The sequence below is a fragment of the Anabrus simplex genome, chromosome 6 (assembly GCF_040414725.1).
Source record: "Anabrus simplex isolate iqAnaSimp1 chromosome 6, ASM4041472v1, whole genome shotgun sequence".
NCBI classification, from domain to species: domain Eukaryota; kingdom Metazoa; phylum Arthropoda; class Insecta; order Orthoptera; family Tettigoniidae; genus Anabrus; species Anabrus simplex.
The window spans coordinates 71,475,774-71,495,872 of record NC_090270.1 but is presented as its reverse complement, the minus strand read 5'-3'; the positions used below and the strand labels follow the sequence as shown (position 1 = coordinate 71,495,872).

At 41.2% G+C, this 20,099-nt stretch overlaps 1 protein-coding gene across 2 annotated transcripts in view; it reads left to right on the top strand.

The window, feature by feature from the left end:
- Window positions 1-20,099, top strand: part of tty (tweety) — an 890,597-nt gene that overhangs the window by 155,970 nt on the left and 714,528 nt on the right. The gene's annotated exons all lie outside the window — the stretch shown is intronic.

The following is a 20,099-nucleotide window of genomic DNA, read 5'->3' as shown; positions in this document are numbered from 1 at the left end:
AGAATAATTTCACTGAATAATTCATGATTCCTTTCCAAAATTATGAGCAACTCAACTTCACAGTTTTACTTCTCAAAAATTGGCGGAACGCAAAGTGAAATCCGCTCGCGTTGTTTTAAACTGTCATTCAAAGGATTAATGTAATCGATGTAAAAGCTCTGAAGGATATTTCTCACCTATGACGCACCTCTATAAATTACACATCTCTTCCTCATCTTCACTGCTTGAAGGGGAGTACGAGTGATGAGTGCAGATGATCCAGAGGTAATTAGAAAGACATCCTGCTTTGCTAATTGAGAAAGTTCCACCCTCCTCTTGTACTACTACAGATTTAGGGGAAAATCAAGGTAAAACTTAATCTGGTTGATTGGTTTTACGTTCAGCGCGCCGCAGGGGAAGAGAGAGAGAGAGAGAGAGAGAGAGAGAGAGAGAGAGAGAGAGAGACTCTCTCGTAACTGACGCTGTGCAGCATCACCTTGACTGACAGAAGGACCCTTGTGAGAGTCGCAGCGTGATTTTGGAGTCCCTCTTCAATTCTCTAAAAGGGCGCTCTTCAAGTTGCGCACAGGCACAAACAACCAAATCTGCCTGCCATCTGCAGTCTTCTTGCGTAGGTGTATGTTTGTGAAACCAATCGAATGGCTGCCCCTCCCCACACACTCCCATCCCCGGACTTCGATCAATAATTGCGAATTGAAATGCTACGGAGAGATCTGCTCGCCATTCCTTGAATTCAGGGGTTGGTTAAACTGATTTTCGTGACGTGATTGTAGCGTCCACGATACTTCGTCGTCGTTAAAGTATTGTCTAACAACTATTTGTCCCCCTGTGGGTGGGGGCGGTAGAATAACACCCACGGTATCCCCTGCCTGTCGTAAGAGGCGACTAAAAGGGGCTCCAGGGGCTCTGAACTTTGGAGCGTTGGTTGGCAACCACGGGGCCCATAGCTGAGTCCTGGCATTGCTTCCACTTACTTGTGCCAGGCTCTTCACTTTCACCTATCCTATCCAACCTCCCTTGGTCAACTCTTGTTCTTTTCCGACCCCAACGCTATTAGGTTTGCGAGGCCTAGGGAGTCTTTCATTTTCACGCCCTTTGTGGCCCTTGTCTTTCTTTGGCCGATCTTCATTTTTCGAAGTGTCAGATCATTTCCATTTTTTCTCTCTGATTGGTCTTATATAGAGGATGGTTGCCTATTTGTACTTCCTCTTGAAACAATAATCACCACCACAACCTCCACCACTTCTTCTTCTTCTTCTCCTACAGCTTTTTCCCACACATATGGGGTTGCGGGTGCGAACTGTGTCGTCGCACTGTGGATTTGGCCCTGTTTTACGGCTGGATACCCTTCCTGACGCCAACCCTAAATGGAGAGATGTAATCACTACTGTGTGTTTGTGTGGTGGTTGGTAGTGTAGTGTGTTGTGTGAAAATGAAGAGGGTAATGTTGGAACTGATACAAAGACCCAGTCCCCGAGCCAGAAAAATTAATCAGAAGCGATTAAAATCCCCGACCCGGCCGGGAATCGAACCCGGGATCCTCTGAACCAAAGGCCAGTACGCTGACCATTCAACAGAGTCGGACAGCCACCACCTCCACCACCACTATAACAAACTTAATTGTAGAACGAAATATTTTGTTGCAATAATTTGCGGAATACACACACGGTATCCCCCGCCAACATCATCGCCAACTTTAGAGCAATAGTGTATTAATATCCTGGGTTCACAGAAATTTGTTGCTAAAATACAGCGTGTGATTGATTCAAATTTCTAGCCATATTGAGATTAATTTATAATAGTATGTTTTTTTAACAGTACCGCGGAACAGTCAAGCGCACCAAATACAGTGGAACCTCGATATCTCGAACCACCTCGGGAGCTAAATTTTATTTCGAGTTATCGAAATTTAGAGAATATCGTTTTTGAGCATAATAGCGCATAATCGAATCATATGTATCTACGGGCTTATACTGAATGCATTATTTTTAAATCACTTAAAAGTATACAAACTCTATTTTATGGTATCACTTTAATTATGACCCTTGTTATAGTCACTTTTTAGAAGACAGGATATAGTACATACAGTATGTATGTTGGGTATTCAGCCCGAAGGCTGGTTGGATCATCAACAGGTTCACCATTAGCTGTCATAGATGGCCTAGGTGTTACTGAAGAGGCGTACTAGGGAAATGAGGAGTGAGGTAGTTTTCCGTTGCTTTCCTCACTGAGCCAGAAGTTGCTATTGCACATCAGTCTGCCAAGCCCACTGAAATGCGTACACCAACCGACCCTATGGGAAACATTTTCACACCATTCATAGCAGGGACTGGCTGCAAGTACATACAGTAGTGAAACAAGAAACATACCTCGGTTGTTACGGTTAACCTTTTCTCCCTTCACGTTGAAACTTCTCGTCAGTACCACGCAGACGAGATTCGAAAGTGGAGCTTTTCATCCGCGACTTTTGGGGTTGCTTTCGTACGTGACCACTAATTAATTCACACCCGAGAAACAGCGGGGCTTCGCCGATTTTCCGATCACTAGAAGGTTTAGTTTTTCGGTTCCCAACATCACTGTAACCCTTTCTTTACTTGTTAACTGTTCCTCACAAACCACAAATGCCGTACTGCACAGTTAATGATGCACGAAATTCGAGTTACAAAGCATTTTTTTTTTCAAGAGAGGAAATGTTTGCTTCGAGAAATCGAGAAATTTGTGTAACCGAATTTCGAGAAATAGAGAAATAAATACACGCGTAGAATAGGACAAACGGCCGGGATATTTAAGTTACTTTGAGATACTGAGAATTCGAGTAATGGCGGTTCGAGACATCGTGGTTCGACTGTAAGGTGTATAGCCGCCATTCCGCAACCGTTCAGTTGAAGCGTCATGGTTGAAGCTTGCCTACTGCCTATACAGAACTCAGTATGCACAAGTGCTCAGCACAAAACACGGCTGTTGTGAGGAATTAGGTATTACGTCACAGAGCGCGGAACACGCCGACCGTTGTATTATACCATCACTGCCTTCGTGATGTACAGGCCGTACTGTACCTCCGATGACGTCACACAAAGAGGCGAACTGTTTCCTCCGCCCGAACCGTGTAATACAAGGACATGATGCGTCTATACATTTTGTAATTATGAAATATTTACAAATATTGTATTAATATTACAGGTGAGATCACTAAAACCTGTAATCGCATCAAAACTCGTAAGTCAGGTCTAGGTAATTTTAGGAGAAGTAGGTTTGAAGTACGATCTACGCGGTCAAAGCTTGAGGGTTTTGCCTGTCAATGTACCCAACAAATAATTATTATGAATTAATACAAATATGGAAATAACAAACATGCAATAAAAAACTTTATATCCATACCTCTAGATGGCCATAAATACAGTAACTTTCTTGGCTTTTTGTTGTTGTTGAGACTTCTGGCACTTTCCTTCGAAGACTTTCACGAGACCCTTTCTTTATACAAATATTTGTATAATTTTTTTGTTTAGGAATAGCCCATGTTTTCCCAAATATTAATGCACTGATCAGCCAGATCTATTAGTTACTTCCCACATTCACGGAAACTGCCGAGGAATGGTTTTTACTCGCATTAAGTTTGAGGAGAAAAAGCAGCGCGTATTCAACATTACGAAACCAAGAAATAAACATATGTAGGTTCCATTGGTTACTGTCCATTTTTATACTTGTTCTGTATCAACAATAAAACGCTCTGCCGTAAATCTGTGTAACAAGAATGTCAAAAGCAGAACTCATCATCAGCTCTGGAAAATGAGTGAAACATACACATTTATTCTTCGTAACAGGTATTCTTTGAGTTGGGATTTTCGTTTTTCATAAAGGTAACCTGCCCCTATAAGAAGAAAATTAAAATATTAATGTATATTTACTTGTATAGTTGTATTTTCTCAGTGGTACGCACAAGTGCTTAGAATTGTGGCAAATGCGTACTTTCACACACTGTATTTAAATTTGTAGCACATTATATTTCCACGAAAACGTGATATACGATGACAATTCAGTGAATAATTTACACGAGAAATATTACGTCCCTTGAATTTACATTACTCACCACGTGAAGATACCATGCCTAACCTAAGCTATGAGGTCTCATTATTTTAATAACAGCTGTTTACGTAAATCCTGATGTGATAAATTTAAAGAAAAACATGCACTATACTTAAATATATTTTTTTGTCTCTCAACGGTCACAATTATCCAAAGAATGCCCCCAGTCCTTATGGATTACATTCACAAGTACAATTTGTAACATTCGCTTAGCTCGCCTCAATTGATCAGCTGATGGGCTCGGCGCGTTTCCTACAGTACGGCCCTGTACATTACGAAGGCACTGATACCATTTACTGGAAATGAAAATCCTCAGCCTGTTTCCAGTCATTCGACCGGGTCAGGAATGGAATGAAGCCCTATCTAGCGGCAAGGGCAGGAACAGTGCCGGTTGCTGAAGCCTGTCGCACTCGTCTGGGGCAATGATCCGTTCATTTATTCAAACATGTTTAGCTATTGTACAAGTAACATTTAAGTATTGGGTGTGAAAATCTCTACATCAACTAACAGTCCAAAGAGCTTTGTACAGCGAGCCTGATGCAGGCGTGAAAAAATTGTTCGTGCGATCCTATCCTATTTTTTTCTTTGTTATTGTGTATCGCTCTTGAAGGTAGACCGTTGCTAGTAAATGCCGGCATTTCCTACGAAGGTTAACAGAGTGTTGAATATGACTAAAATTACATTTAGAGAACAAGTGGAACTATCACGTTACTATATATATTTTATTTATTTTCAAGCCAAATTTTATCAATTTATCCCCCCGTGGGTGGGGGCGGTAGAATAACACCCACGGTATTCCCTGCCTGTCGTAAGAGGTGACTAAAAGGGGCCCCAGGGGCTCTGTACTTTGGAGCGTGGGTTGGTGACCACGGGGTCCTTAGCTTAGTCCTGGCATTGCTTCCACTTACTTGTGCCAGGCTCCTCACTTTCATCTATCCTATCCGACCACTCTTGGTCAACTCTTGTTCTTTTCCGACCCCGAGGGCTAGGGAGTCTTTCATTATCACGCCCTTCGTGGCCGTAGTCTTTCTTTGGCCGATATCTTCATTTTTCGAAGTGTCGGACCCCTTCCATTTTTCCCTCTGATTAGTGTTATATAGAGGATGGTTGCCTAGCTGTACTTCCTCTTAAAACAATAATCACTACCAATCACCACCTTTGTCAATTTAACTCTTGTTACTAAACTACTTTATTAAAAATACATTAAAGTAATACTAAATTACAACTGGGCATCATAAGAAGTAAGTTTCGAATAACTCGGTAACTCTCAATTTTGTTCTTCTAAAATATCAAATGTAATTGTTCTGTTTATTATAAAACAGTAGCGAACTAAGACACGAGAATTACGTACGACCTTTTAACGCAATTACTTTGTCATCTGAATTCGAGCACAAATCACTTGAAAAGTTTCAGTAATTCAATATATATGGAAGGGAGGTTTTGGAGCAACATATAATAGCGTGTTGTCTCCGGAAAGGACTTCCCCCTGTGGGTGCGGCGGTAGAATAACAGCCACAGTATCACTTGCCGTAAGAGGCGTTTAAAAGGGCCCCAGGGGCTCTTAACTAGGAAGCGTGGGTTGGCCACCATGGTACCCTTAGCTGAGTCCTGGTATTGATTCCACTTACTTGTGCCAGGTTCCTTACTTTCATCTATCCTATCCGACCTCCCTTGGTCAACTCTTGTCCTTTTTCGACCCCGACGGTATTAGGGCACGCAAGGCCTAGGGAGTCGTTCATTTTCACGTCCTTCGTGGCCCTTGTCTTTCTTTGGCCGATATCATTTTTCGGAGTGTCGGACCCCTCACATTGTTTCCCTGTGATTAGTGTTAATAAGAGGATGGTTGCCCAATTGTTCTTCCTCTTAAAACAATCACCACCCCAGTCCCCAAACCATTGGAATTAATCAATGAAGGTTAAAATCCACGACCCGGGCCGGGAATCAAACCCGGAACCCCGTGGACAGATGGCCAAGACGCTAACCACTTAGCCATGGAGCGGGACTTGGGGCAGTAATGTGCATTATCACAATGTGATCTAGATAAAAAGAATTATTTTGACTGAATACAGTTTAGAATTTTTAACTACATTTAACCTTCGTCAACGTTTACTAGAAAATGTTTATTTCATTATAAATATTAAACATCCACTACTCGTCCCAGCGATTTATTTATTTTATTTTTTACGTTTTTTTACTTCGCGCATTTACACAGACGAGTCTTGTGACGACGATGTGATAGGAAAGAGCTAGGAGTGGAAAGGAAGCACCCTTGGCCTTAATTAAGGCACAGCCCGAGTATTTGCCTAGTGTGAAAATGGTAAACCACGGAAAACCGCCTTAAAGGCTTCCAGGAGTGGAGTTCGATCCCACTATCAGGCGAATGCAACGTCCCAGTGAATGCCAACAGTGACTGGTAATAGTTGAGTCACAGACTTCCAAATTCACTGTAACATAGTATGCATATGATGTGTTGTTCCGAATTGTAAGTAAAGAAGTGAGCTACGTGAAGTGGCTGAAATACATTTAGTTGGGCACACATACATGCCAAGTGATTGTAGTTACAAGTTATGATTACAAATTGCAATTACAATAAGAGTATAATATCTTCTGAGACTCTGTGAATGATAGGAGAGATGCATATTATATTCTACCCTACCGTATAGCTACTATAGACATTGGTCTCTTTGTCTTTTCGTAGAAGGTGAATTGAAACGTTAGCTTTCTCTGATGATTGATTCATTCAAGGCTCTTATAGTACGAGAACTGCTGAAGTAAGGTTAGTTCTGAGTAAGTGCGACTCATAGTGTCAGAATGTTGCAATAGTACAATCCCGCTTAGCAAGGAAAAGGATGAGAAATTACCTTATTCTTCTTACTGCGTCTTGACTCAACAAGAACGCAGGAGATTGCTAGTGTGTTAACGTCGCACTGACACATCCAAGTTGTGAAGGTAGCGGCCCTTAAGATACACCCCCAGCATGTCCTTGGTGCGAAAATGACAAACAGTGAGACACCATCTTCACGGGTGCCGATGGTGGGGTTCGAATCCATTATCCGCCGAATACTGGCTCCCATGTATACGGCTTGAACCGTGCAGCCAACTTGCTCGGTAAACTGGCATGATGATGATGATGATGATGATGATAATAATAATAATAACCAGTGATGACATAAATAGTCACACAAGTCTCGAAGTCCCTTGTTCACGAAATGAAATGTGTTGCTGCCAAAAATTACTTACACACACAGTCAAAATTTGCAAGCACAATACTTTTGTCCATTAATTCAGTGTAAAGCAAGGTCTGGTTGTAATTAAGTCACCAGGATTTATGGACGTCGTTAGTAATGTGGACTCATCCCGTTTTTTAATTTCGTAGACAAGCTTGCTGTCATCCTCGTGATTATATCCAGCTTCACCTGCTCCTGCTTCTGGCAGGCGCCCAATTGAATTCGAAGGTGAAGACAATCTACATGTCAAAGGAGTATACTGTACATAAAATGCCAGTAAATTATTATTTACGACTGTTTGAGTGGAGTAGTTTGGAAATCGCTTTCTATCTATAAGTTTGCTGGGTCGAAACCTGGCACAAGGTTTGTAAAATTCAATTTTTATAGCTCAGGAATAACACAAACATTACCTTAAAATATGTTTCATGCTTAATATACGTTCATTAATCAAAATTGTCAATGTTCAAAAATCCGCGTGTCGTCCCACAGTAATTTGGATGGCCAAATCTTTCCATGACACTGGTTCGTACGCTGAGGGACTCCACTACAAGCCTCCTTTGTAGCACAATGCAGTTACAGTGTAGTAGGAGAGACAATTAGCCTATCTCTAATTTTAGGGAATGCCTGCCTAGACTCCTTTACCATTCATACAATGATAAGCAATTTAGAATCGAACTTGCGTATTTGTTCTTTGAACCTGAACGAGTCATGCTTTATACATACCTCAAACCCCAACCAAACCCAATGGCACTACAGCCCTGGAAGGGCCTTGGCCTACCAAGCGACTGCTGCTCAGCAGATTACGAGGTGTCGTGTGGTCAGCACGACGAATCCTCTCGGCCGTTATTCTTGGCTTTCTAGACCGGGGCCACTATCTCACCGTCAGATAGCTCTTCAATTCTAATCACGTAGGCTGAGTGGACCTCGAACCAGCCTTCAGGTCCAGGTAAAAGTCCCTGACCTGGCCGGGAATCGAACCCGGGGCCTCCGGGTAAGAGGCAGGCACGCTACCCCTACACCATGGTGCCGGCATTTATACATACCTCAATCAGTACATACTGTGTTTACATATTTTCTTTTACTGAAGACATATAGAAAAATTACTCTAAAATCTCGAATATATTCCTTCAGAATTAGTTTTTTTTCTTAATCGTTATCTTCCATATAATTATTTTCTAATTTTTGCTGTAGCGATTATTAAACAAATTAAATTATTTGTGTCAAAGTAAGGAACTAGATAATGTTTCATGTGAATAAATATATATAACCATGCGCTATTCTATGCAAATATGATTAATTGTGATGAAAACTAAGTGTAATAACGGAAATTATGGAAGATACAGAACAAAAATGTGACATAATGTGACTTGGCTAGTGACTTTTATAAACATATCTTTGAAAATATTGGAGGTAATTTTGGAGATTTTTTTTCTGAATTAAAGAGGAAATTATGTTCTATAACCAAGAAAAGTACTCTACTTCTAGTGCAACTTCACTCCATTGTCCTACATAGGAGGCTCGCAGTGGTGTGTCAACGGCGCACTAGATCCAGCGCCCTGGAAAGGTGTAGCATTCCAACTGATGAGCCCACTGCTACACTGGAGCGAAACGCTGGTAATTTCACAATTTAAAAAGCCTAAGGACTTTAAGCTTAAAATAAAATGTTTGACTCGTTAAGATGTATCTCCCCCTTAAATTCAAGAATACCATTATTGGAATTATAAGTGTTCTTCCCTCCTAATATATTTGAAATTCGTATCAGTAGGCTTATACCCCGGATTCCGGGTACGAGACAGGCAACCTACCCTCTTTGCATAGGGCCTTCAATAATAATAATAATAATAATAATAATAATAATAATAATAATAATAATAATAATAATTGTTACGGAGTTATCCGTGGTAGGCGGAGGTGAAAGAAGGTGCGGGCTGGAATAGGTCTCAACTACAAAATTAAAGTTAATTTAAAACTTTAACAAAGATTATATTTTCTTTTCAAAATCAATCAATAACAAAGTATAACAGGTACCAAGTAGCAGATCAACAAATTAAGAAATTACAAATTACAGTTCGTTACAAGATTTGGGCTTCGAGCCCCACAATCACAATCCTTGAGCTATTAGCCCAACTTTACCAAAGTACAAAATCGAACAAAGGGGCAGAAAACCCCATCATGCCAAGGAGCACTTACTCCAAATTACAATGTTAAGCCTCCTAGAGGCACACAAAAATCAAATTTAGGAAAGAGCAGACCCGCTCTCAAAGTTCAAGCCTATCAAAGGCCACAACGAATTTCACTTCTATCTGCCCTCAAGGCACACAAAGAAACAGGGGTATTTAATACCCAACCTACAGGGCCTTCGCAATGAAAATAAAACATCAGGTTAAGTTACTGGCCCAAAGTACAGAGAGGACTGGAGGCGTGAACTTGCACTCCAAATACACTTTTTAAAACCTAAATGGCTCTAGGCCAATACACAGGGGTTAATCCCAAGCTAGGGAGGTGACCCGTATGAGAAAACTTTAATACATTAACGAAGCGTAGAAACGGTTATGAAAACGTAGTCACCTCAATTTCAAAATGAAAGGGGAGCTCGAGAGGGAAAAGCACACTCTATCCCCGCTTTACAGTTAAAGAGATTTGTAGTTTTTACATAGACAGAAGAGGAATTTACATTTTAAAAGTGGTAGGTTACATATTAAAGGTTTCGAACCTTCCCCGAGAGTTAAACTGCTGAGCTAGCAAGAAATAAAGATGTTAAAAGGCCATTACCTTGTTGAAGATCTGCTGACTGAAGAACGAGGCGCTTCCCGCCCCCTGCTACATATTCACACACTGAGTTAAATGTTATACTAGTGGTCCCGGGACAAGAAAATCAGCAGTTTTTATATGCTCGTGGAAAATTCGAGACCTTTCAAGAATGAGTAGACACACCCCTTCAACTTTATTGGATAGTTTAGAGCTACATATCCATATCGAAGAAGACATACATGATTGGTTGAAATTAAAGAAATTCGGGATTAGCTAAATTCAAAACAGGCGGATAGAAAGGATTAATATTGCCAACCCAAAGATAACAGAACAAAATATAGTAAAGACAAAACTTATGAATAAAAAATTTCTCCAAGAAAGTTCATTCCTTCGCACCAGAGTGCATAATCGTAGTTTTTATGTAGAGACATCTGGTAGAGAACGTCCACACTTCTTGATCAATGACAAACAAAAACACCTCAAAATTCACACAGGGCCATCTTCTGAGAAACTGTTGAGTTAATACAGTTTTTTAAAGTTCAGGCATTCACCTGTAGAGGAGTTTCGATTGGCGCAATATTTGAACTAGCGGCGTGGAGGTGTACCGCCCGGTACAATAATAATAATAATAATAATAATAATAATAATAATAATAATAATAATAATAATATTTCCGCCGTAAGTAGCTAGTTTTAGCGATGCCTTATATTGCCAAGGCGTCGCTGTCGACGTTCTGTTCTTACTGACGTCTGGCTGAGTAGAAATGTAGCTGGATGAGATTCAGGGATTCATTTTGCCGAAGGGTCCCAAAAACATGCCTCCATTCCGATAACAGTGGTTTCTCCGATGTATTTTGATCAGAGTCAAATAAATGATGTTGGGTTGATGAGACTGATTTGGTATTTGTTATCCCCAAAGGTACACACGACAGAGTGAAATTTGATATTTCCATGGGAAGGCTGTTATATAATATTATTTTTAATCTTTTCTGGGTATTTTTTCGGTGTCTGATGGAGGACAGCAACCTTAGATGAATCATTTTCCATGAAAGAAATCTACCTACTCTTCTTTTCCTTCCCCGTAGACCTGCTCTCGTTAGGTTTGTTGTATTCTCTTCTCCATTACAAGCTATTAAAGAACTGGTCCTGCGGGAAGGAACCCAGCCTACATGTTCCATTCAAGAGAGAATCGCTTCTATGTACAGAGTCATGACTCATGTAGAGTTGATTGCTTTCGCAAATGAAGGAGTGAGTCATTCCTATTACAGCTGGTGGAATACAGGTTACCGTGTTGCCAATTGCTGCATATTTGTCAGATTTTTAGTTTTTTTTAAATTGTTCGCTCTTCAGATGGGAGGTCTACTGACTGGTTCAATAGAACACTCGTTGAAACATTACAATTGCGCTTATCATTTCATCTCTGTTTGCATTACAGCTTATGCTTTGGTCTCGCTGTATTGCTCCTCGCTCTCAAAAAATCTCTCTCTCTCTCATGATGTCGCCGATGATTGAAAGTAATTTCAAAGTTTTTTTTTACGTTGCTGTGACAGATAGGTCTTATGGTGATGATGGGATAGGAAAGGACTAGGGGTGGGAAGGAAGCGGCTGTGACCTTAATTAAGGTACAGCCCTAGCATTTGCCTGGTTTAAGAATGAACAACCACGGAAAACCATCTTAAAGGCTCTAGCCTTCTGACCCCAACTTTGGTAGGCTCAGTCCGGTGGTATTTGAAGGTACTCAGCTATTTCAGCCTCGTGTCGATAGATTTACTGACTCGTAGAAAAACTCCTGCGGGATTAAATTCCGGCACGTCGGCGTCTCCGAAAACAGTAAAAAATTAACGTCAACAGTCTAAGCCACTCTGCCCGGCCCTTTCATGTAGATACTGAACTTCTATATTCATTCATATTTCATATAAAATAAATGTCTTTTGAATTGCGATAAATGCTTGTAAATTACATAACACTCATAAAATATTGATCCAATTTATTGTGTTATTTTCTTATAACTTAGTATTTAGTAAATTCTTTGAAAGGAATGAGTGTGGATGAAGTGTGACTCTCATGGGCACTAGCAATTCTTTTTCTTTTTTTTTACGTCGCACCGACGCAGATGAGTCTTCTGGAAACGATGGGATAGGAAAGGGCTAGAAGTAGGAAGAAAGCGACCGTGGCCTTAACTAAGGTACAGCTCCAAAATGTTATTTTCCTGGCGTGAAAATGGGAAAGCACGGAAAACTATCTTCGAGGCTGCCTACAGTGGGGTTCGAACCCACTGTCTGCCGGATGCAAGCTCACAGTCGCGTACCCCTAGTTTAAAAGTTTACAAAATTTACTAAATTTGCAAAGTGTCTAAATCTCGTCAGACTAAATGGATCAGGAACTATCGTAAATGCGTTTACGCGGAGAGAGGTAAACCTGGGGAATTATCATTTCTTACAGTTTGTTAGGATTTAGAATACCGCTGTTACGAACGTGTACGTGTTGGGTTCCTCCCCAAGTGCAATGCTCAAATACTTCAGCCTCGTATCGATACATTTGCCGGCATGTAAAAGAAGTCTTACGGCACAACATTCTGGGACTTCAGCGTCTTCGAAGTTAGTGGAACGTAAAACCAATAACGTCTTAAATAATGTGGAATGAGAAAAGTGAAGGAGACCCTACCAACATAGCCCGTTCCATGTACGCGGCTGTTGGGATGGTTGCATATGACGGCAGGCGCTCTCCATTTTCACTCGTTAGGTTGACAGCTTGATTGCAATCTGACGCAGTGTTACATCGTTTTACGGTATTGGGACATCATGAGCATCTGCTCTTATACTTAAGGTGATCAGCTTCTAGTGTTTAGTAAGATTAAATCTGTCTCCTTAACCGTTGTGTCTGTCTCCTTAACCGTTGTGACTGAAACCGTAGTGTTGGGAAAGCCACCATACTGAGATTCCACTGGGGGAGAATTGGGTGAAACCTCCGACAGCTACTTTATGAATGCCCGAGAACGAGACTCGAACGCACTCCTCTTCCCGTTTATCATCTTGAGGCTACGCTAAATGCACTTCGTCACAATTCTCACCCAGGGTTCAGAATCAGGTATGCATCTCTTTCCGTACTTACTGTAGAATGGAACTTGTTATCAGATGGGTAAATTCAGTTTCATCCGCTTATCTAATCTAGTTGTTTAACGCAAGATTCTGACTTTATCAATTAAACAAATATTCGTGATATATATAATTGCTTAACATTCCCTAAGCTTTTCCATTCCGGAACCCAACGTAAGCAGTCATTACGTAAATGGATTAATGCACAGAACTAGTACACCCTATTCATAAACAATTCTCAATTTCAGCCAAAAACAAATATAATTATTTTAACATTCATATATTAAAAATACGGTACATGTTTAAATTACCACTTCCCCAAAAAAAAACAAAAAATAAAAAAATAAACGACAATACAAGATGAAACTGGAAGTTACCACAGTATAAAACTGATTCAGCAACAATATTGTTATAAACCGTAAATAAATAACTTAATTGTAGGCTGACTAGCTAATACTGTAGGGCGCTGGCCATCTGAGTCTAAACAGGTGGGTTTAATCCCAGCACCATTCGGCACAAACATACAGAATTCTGTAGTGTTAAATTTATATTCAAAATTATGTTTCTGATCCCTCTTTGTCGGGGGTGTTTAAAGGTGCTTAAATATGCCATCCTCGTATCGATATATTTACTGGCACGTAAAAGAACTTCTGCCCTCTCCCCATCAGGACAAATTCCGGCACCTCGGCGTCTCTAAATTAGTAACAAAACCAATATCATAATTATTATTAATTTTCGACCTATAGAAACGGTCATTCTCAGCAAGTGTAGTGAGTTCAATGTAATTCATTATAATTTATCACCCTTATGAATCAGTAATAATAATAATAATAATAATAATAATAATAATAATAATAATAACAACAACAACAATAACAATTTACTTCCCAACACTCCTCTAACAGCTATGTTATTTTGCTACAAATTTTAAAACGACGAGCGACGCAATTTTGTCCCGCAGGGTCACGTAGCCATCAGCTTGCATTCGCAAGATGGTGGGTTCGAATTCCACTGTCGGCAACCTCGAAGATCGTTTTCCGTTCTTTACCATATTCACGCCAGGAAAAGAAAATTTTGGAACTGTACCTTAAGGCCACGGTCGCTTTCTTCCCACTTCTAGCCCTTTCCTATCCCATCGTCTCCAGAAGACCCATCTGCGTCGGTGCGACCTAAAAAAGAAAGGAATTTGTTTTCCGTGGTTTCCTATTTTCAAACCAGACAAATGCTAGAGCCAAACCTTAAGGCCACGGCCGTTTCCTTCCCACTTCTAGGCCTTTCCTATTCCATCGACGCCATAAGACCTATCTGTGTCGGTGCGACGTAAAGTAAATTGTTAAAAAAAGAGCTTTTCAACTGACTTTCTCACGAAGTTATGCAAGTTATGGTGATCAGCGGTAGCTAATGTGATAGTTCTACTAGGCAAACGTAACGATTCCACGTGCAATACTCCAGTACCACGGAGTCGCGAGCTTTACAAATTTTACTGTATCGCAACAATCTCTACTTCAAAACAAAAATTGGTGAACGGCACCGAGCACTCACCATGTCACCGATTTTAAAAACTAATTTCAAATTTATTTTACAATTTGGTTTACGTCGTACAGACACAGGCAGGTCGTGTGGCGACGGTGAGATAGGGAAGGGCTAGGAGTGGGAAAGACGCGGTCGTGGCCTTGGTACATCTCCAGCGTTTGCCTGGTGTGAAAATGGTAAACTACGGAAAACTACCTTCAGGGTTGTAAACGGTGGGGGTTCGAACTATCTATCTCCCGAATGCAGACTCTCAGCTGCGCGCCCCTAACCGCACGGCCAACTCGCTCGGTTAAAGAATATTTTCATCCTTCACTTTTTTAACCGTATTTTAAATATTTAGATATATAATTGTAGTAACAAAATTATGAAGCCCAACTCACTCTACATTCCCATATGACGCTCGAAATTCTACCCGGGATACAGTACACTAAGGAAACAATTTAAAAAAGTCATTTCAGGCCTATCCAGTTGTGAGTGGGGGCAGTAAAATCTCTGCTGCCTGTCATAAGAGGCTACTAAAAGGTATAACCGCAGATGTTCTCAAATTGGTTACGTAGGTTATCGACCACGGAACACCTAGCAGAGTCTGCCATTGCTTTCACTTACTTGAGCCAGCCTCTTCATTTTCATCTATACTATCCGACCTTCCTTGGTCAACTCTTGTTCTTTTTCAACTCCAACGTTATTAGGTTTGTGATGCTTAGAAAGTCTTTCGTTTTTACCCTCTTCGTTGCCTTCCACTTTTTTTTGCGGCATCCGCATTCTTTGGAGCGTCATATCTTTCATTTTTCCTCTTATTCGTTCTAAGAGAGGATGGTTCCCCAATCTTGTATTCTTCTTGAAACAATAATCACCATCAAGTGGTTACATCATTATTGAGAAGACCGTGACCTGGCTAAGAAGCCTACTTTCCAAGTGTCAGGAATGGGCTCAGAACTCATTGATATGCTCCTTATCTTGTTTATTTTCTGGGAGATACTGCACGAGGAATTTGGTTTATCTCTCGTGTTTGTTGTTGTTATTAGATAATATGGTACAGATATTTACCATTCTCTAATCTGAAAAGTCAGGGTCATCATCTACTTGTTTTTCCCAATAAAAGAAGAATCATCACCATGCTACCTGCCGGAAAGTAGATGTGTTTCCACTTGGGATGACATCTGTAAAATCAGGCTACATGCATTCGATTCTTACAAGGGAACATCCACAATGGTGAAGTCGCCGATCGCGATGAAACTTAGCAAACACATTGAGGTACATGTAAAAACAATGCCAGCATCAATTTTAGGCGCCAACATTCATTAGCGCGTTAACTAAGGGGCCTAAAAGTTGCGACATTTCAAGTTCCGCGCGAACAGCGATGAATTCCTCCTGACCAATGCTTAGCCGGAACACTGCTTTGTGCCACACCTCTGCTCCTCCTCCCCTCCACTCCGCCTGGTTCAGCACCACTCGTTTCCCTCTCCCCGCGCTGCCATCTGCTTAGCTGTCGAACAGAACTTGTGCTACACTGCGTACGCTATCAGCCTTCCTCATAGCTCTCCCTTGAAATTTCCACATTGTATAGGCAGTTTACATTTTATGAAATATTTATGAAGACGTTTGCGACGAGTCCTTAAGGGCAATGTCACTGAGCGTGTCAAAAATTATTTTTCATCTTCAAGCAAAGCACGGAAGTCACGGTGAAGAAGGTGAACTTTCGGGAGCTGCAGCTTTATGACGCGATTGAGGGTGAGTGTTAAGCAGTCAACTATTGTCAAATAAGTTTTGACGCTCACGGGGAGATGTCACACTGCGGACATAGGCCGTAATAACGTAGATTGAAGCGTGGTCTTTTGCGCTGCATGTGAAATTGTAGGTTTATGATATGTTGATACCGATAACTCTGTCCGACTCGCTGGATGAACGGTCAGCGTACTGGCCTTCGGTTCAGAGGGTCCCGGGTTCGATTCCCGTCCGGGTCGGGGATTGTAACCTTAATTGGTTGATTCCTACGGCACGGGGGCTGAGTGTATGTGTTGTCTTCATCATCATTTCATCCTCATCACGACGCGCAGGTCGCCTACGGGTGTCAAATAGAAAGACCTGCATTTGGCGAGCTGAACCCGTCCTGGGATATCACGGCACTAAAAGCCATACGACATTTCATTTCATTAGCGATAACACTCTCGTTGTTTTTAAACGAACAGTTGTGTTCTCCGTTGTTCCTGTCAATACATATACACATAGCAACATGTATTTTAGTTATTTGTTTTATTTCTCCTCGCAAGCGCGAGGAGAAGGGAGGGGAACGTGCCTGGGAGAACCACTTGGAGGGTAAAAGGCGGTGCAGAGGGTGTGTCTCCAGACGGGAAGTGTGTGTGCCGGCTTGGCATTGGCCAGCAAGTATTCATTGCTGATCGCGCGGAACTTGAAATGTCGCAACTTTTAGGCCCCTTAGTTAACGCGCTAATGAATGTTGGCGCCTAAAATTGATGCTGGCATTGTTTTTCCATGTACCTCAATGTGTTTGCTAAGTTTCATCGCGATCGGCGACTTCACCATTGTGGATGTTCCCTTGTTAGTATAGCGAGATCATGTGTTGACAGTCCGGCTCGATGGCTGAATGGTTAGCGTGCTGGCCTTTGGTCACAGGGGTCCCGGGTTCGATTCCTGGCAGGGTCGGGAAATTTAACCATGATTGGTTAATTCCGCTGGTACGAGGGCTGGGTGTATGCCATCTTCATTATCATTTCATCCTCACCGCGACGTGCAGTTCGCCTACGGAAACAACCAAAAGACCTGCACCTGGCGAGCCGAAATTGTTCTCGGACACTCCTGACGCTTAAAGCTGTACACTTTTTCTTCTTTTTATTCTTTTTATGTGGTGACATTCAGGCTTATAACTCAGAATGATTGTAAATTTGGTTGTAAATGTGGGATTTGAGAGAAAATATGAATCTCGATGGGCCTCGTTTAAATACGCAGGTGTAGAGGTGGCTTTATAGTCCAGGCATAGAATGTTTGAGGGCCTTGTCCAGAAAAATTCATGGTAGCTCTGGGAATTGGCTTAGTTAGTTTCTTGGGTAGCTGAATCCTAATTTTTGCTGTACAAAGCCTCTTTTTCTTTGTATCTTCGGGAAATAATATCTAGAAATACTGAAATTAGACGCAAATTTCAACAAAATAGTCCTATGACATTTTGACGTATTACGAACAAGGGAGTGGAGGTGGGGGGGGGGGGGGTGCGTGCGCGCCTCTGCACCTGGGCCTCGGCGCCGTAGGGCTGCCTGCGCTATGTTACGCAACTCTCCTTAACCACCCACGTCATTTACGTACGCTCTCCCGTCACCAGCCTTCACCTTTTACGTTTCCGTTAAAACTGTCCTCCTCCCCCTACTCATTCTTCTTTACAGTGCCTGGAAGTCCCCCACCCCCTTACTCTTTCTAAAAAATACATAAGAGAGGGGAGTACTTTCCATTTTAAAACCTTGGAAACAGTACGCGTTTCAGTCAAAGTTAGTGGTTGAAATTTTGAAATTTACGGTAAAAATCAAGAAAACACACACGTGTTACAAAGCAGTTGAAACATATTTAAATAGTACAGAGCTAGCTTTTTGCTCTAGTCTAGTCGAAAAAGGAGAATAAAGAACAGATGTGCATTTGTTGTTCTTATTATTCATTTCATTTTTATACGCCAGGATTTTCGTGGAAAATGAAAAAAACTTCAAAAATTAGGAATATGACATTACGCGAATGATTAGAATATACAACGTTCCCTTAGTAATAGAAAGTTTTGAAAAAAAGACAAATTAAAAAAAAAACATCACAAATCTGAGTCTGTTTTCCGGGATAAGTTTAAGAAGAACTGAGGATTTTGAGGAATACGATTTGGTTTGCTATGAATAACTCTGAAATCAAAAGACGCAAGAAGGTGTTTAAGACGTCCAAGAATAGAATATTTGATGCCTTAAAATCGCAGTAAAAATAATGGTCCGAATCCCAAAAGAAAAGCGTAGCAAGGGAGAGATTTTGACAGTTTGTGCAAAGTGGATCAAAACTCAATGGCAAACTGCAGGAATGGATTCCTCATTAAACAAAAGAAGAAAAAAACGAGGTTGTGACTATGGGTCTGTAAACGCATAATTGCAGAACTATCCGACCTCCACTCGACGACCACGCTTTCTTGACTTGGACATCTTCGTACCCCCTCCCTCTGGACTTTTTACGTTTGGGTACACGTACTGTCGTGTATTCTTTCGCCCTGTGAGTGGGGGGTGGTAGAATAGCACCCATGGTATCCCCTGCCTTTCATAAGAGGTAACTGAAAGGGTCCCCAGGGACTCTTAACTTTGGAGCGTGGGTTGGCGACCACGGGGCCCTTAGATGAGTCCGCATTGTTTCCACTTAATTGTGCCAGGCTCCTCACTTTCATCTATGCAATCCGACGTACCTTGGCCAACAGTTGAACTTTTCCGACACCGATGGTATTATAGCACTCGATACCTGGAGCGTCTTTTATTTTCACGCCCTTTCTGGCCGTTGTCCTTCTTTGACCGATACCTTCATTTTTCGAATGTCGAATCCCTTCCATTATTTCCCTCAGGTTAGTGTTACATTGAGAATGATTGCCTAGTAGGACTTCCCCTTACAGCAATAATCACCATCACCACTGTAACATATTTATTACTAAAAACTAACAGGGTGTGGGGTAATAAACTTACTTTTGACAACATACCATATAAGTTCTGGGAAAAGGAGATTGGCGTTCGGTTTCCCCATTAATTTTGAGGTTAAGATATTTTACTTTCATTGAAATAAAACTATGAATTCGTTTGATAGAACAATATATATTCTTTAAATAATATATCAGAAAATAGTGAGTCTTGTTGCGATAAAACAGATGAGAATATGAAATTATGACATTGCAACTGAAAGAAACTAGGCATGAATTTGAATTCTTCTTGACCGGATAATTAACAATTTATACGAAATATTTCCCTCACTGATTCACTTGACTGTACCTTCAACACTTTTAGTGTAATTACGACGTAATCCATTGCTCTGGTGTTTACTGTAGATGTGTCACGCCTAACGTGGTGATACATCCTTGTGACTGCTTCTTCTCCATATCATCTGATTCTTTGTAAGTCAATATGGTATTACCTCTTGGCAGGTCCAGGGTTGCCCTCTCTGACTCCATGGTAAGCCTTGCGTCCGTGTCTTCAACTGAATGAGCGACCAACCTTTTGGTCTCACTCTCTCAATGACCAATAATTAATGGCTCACTAAGTCTTCACCACCTCTCGTTCACACTCGTTGGCTGACCAACTAAGGCCTCTTGATCTAGTAGACTTCTTCACTGTACTGCATCCGTATAACTAATGACTGACGCTACAATATGCACCCACCTTTTATAGACGTTGGTTGAC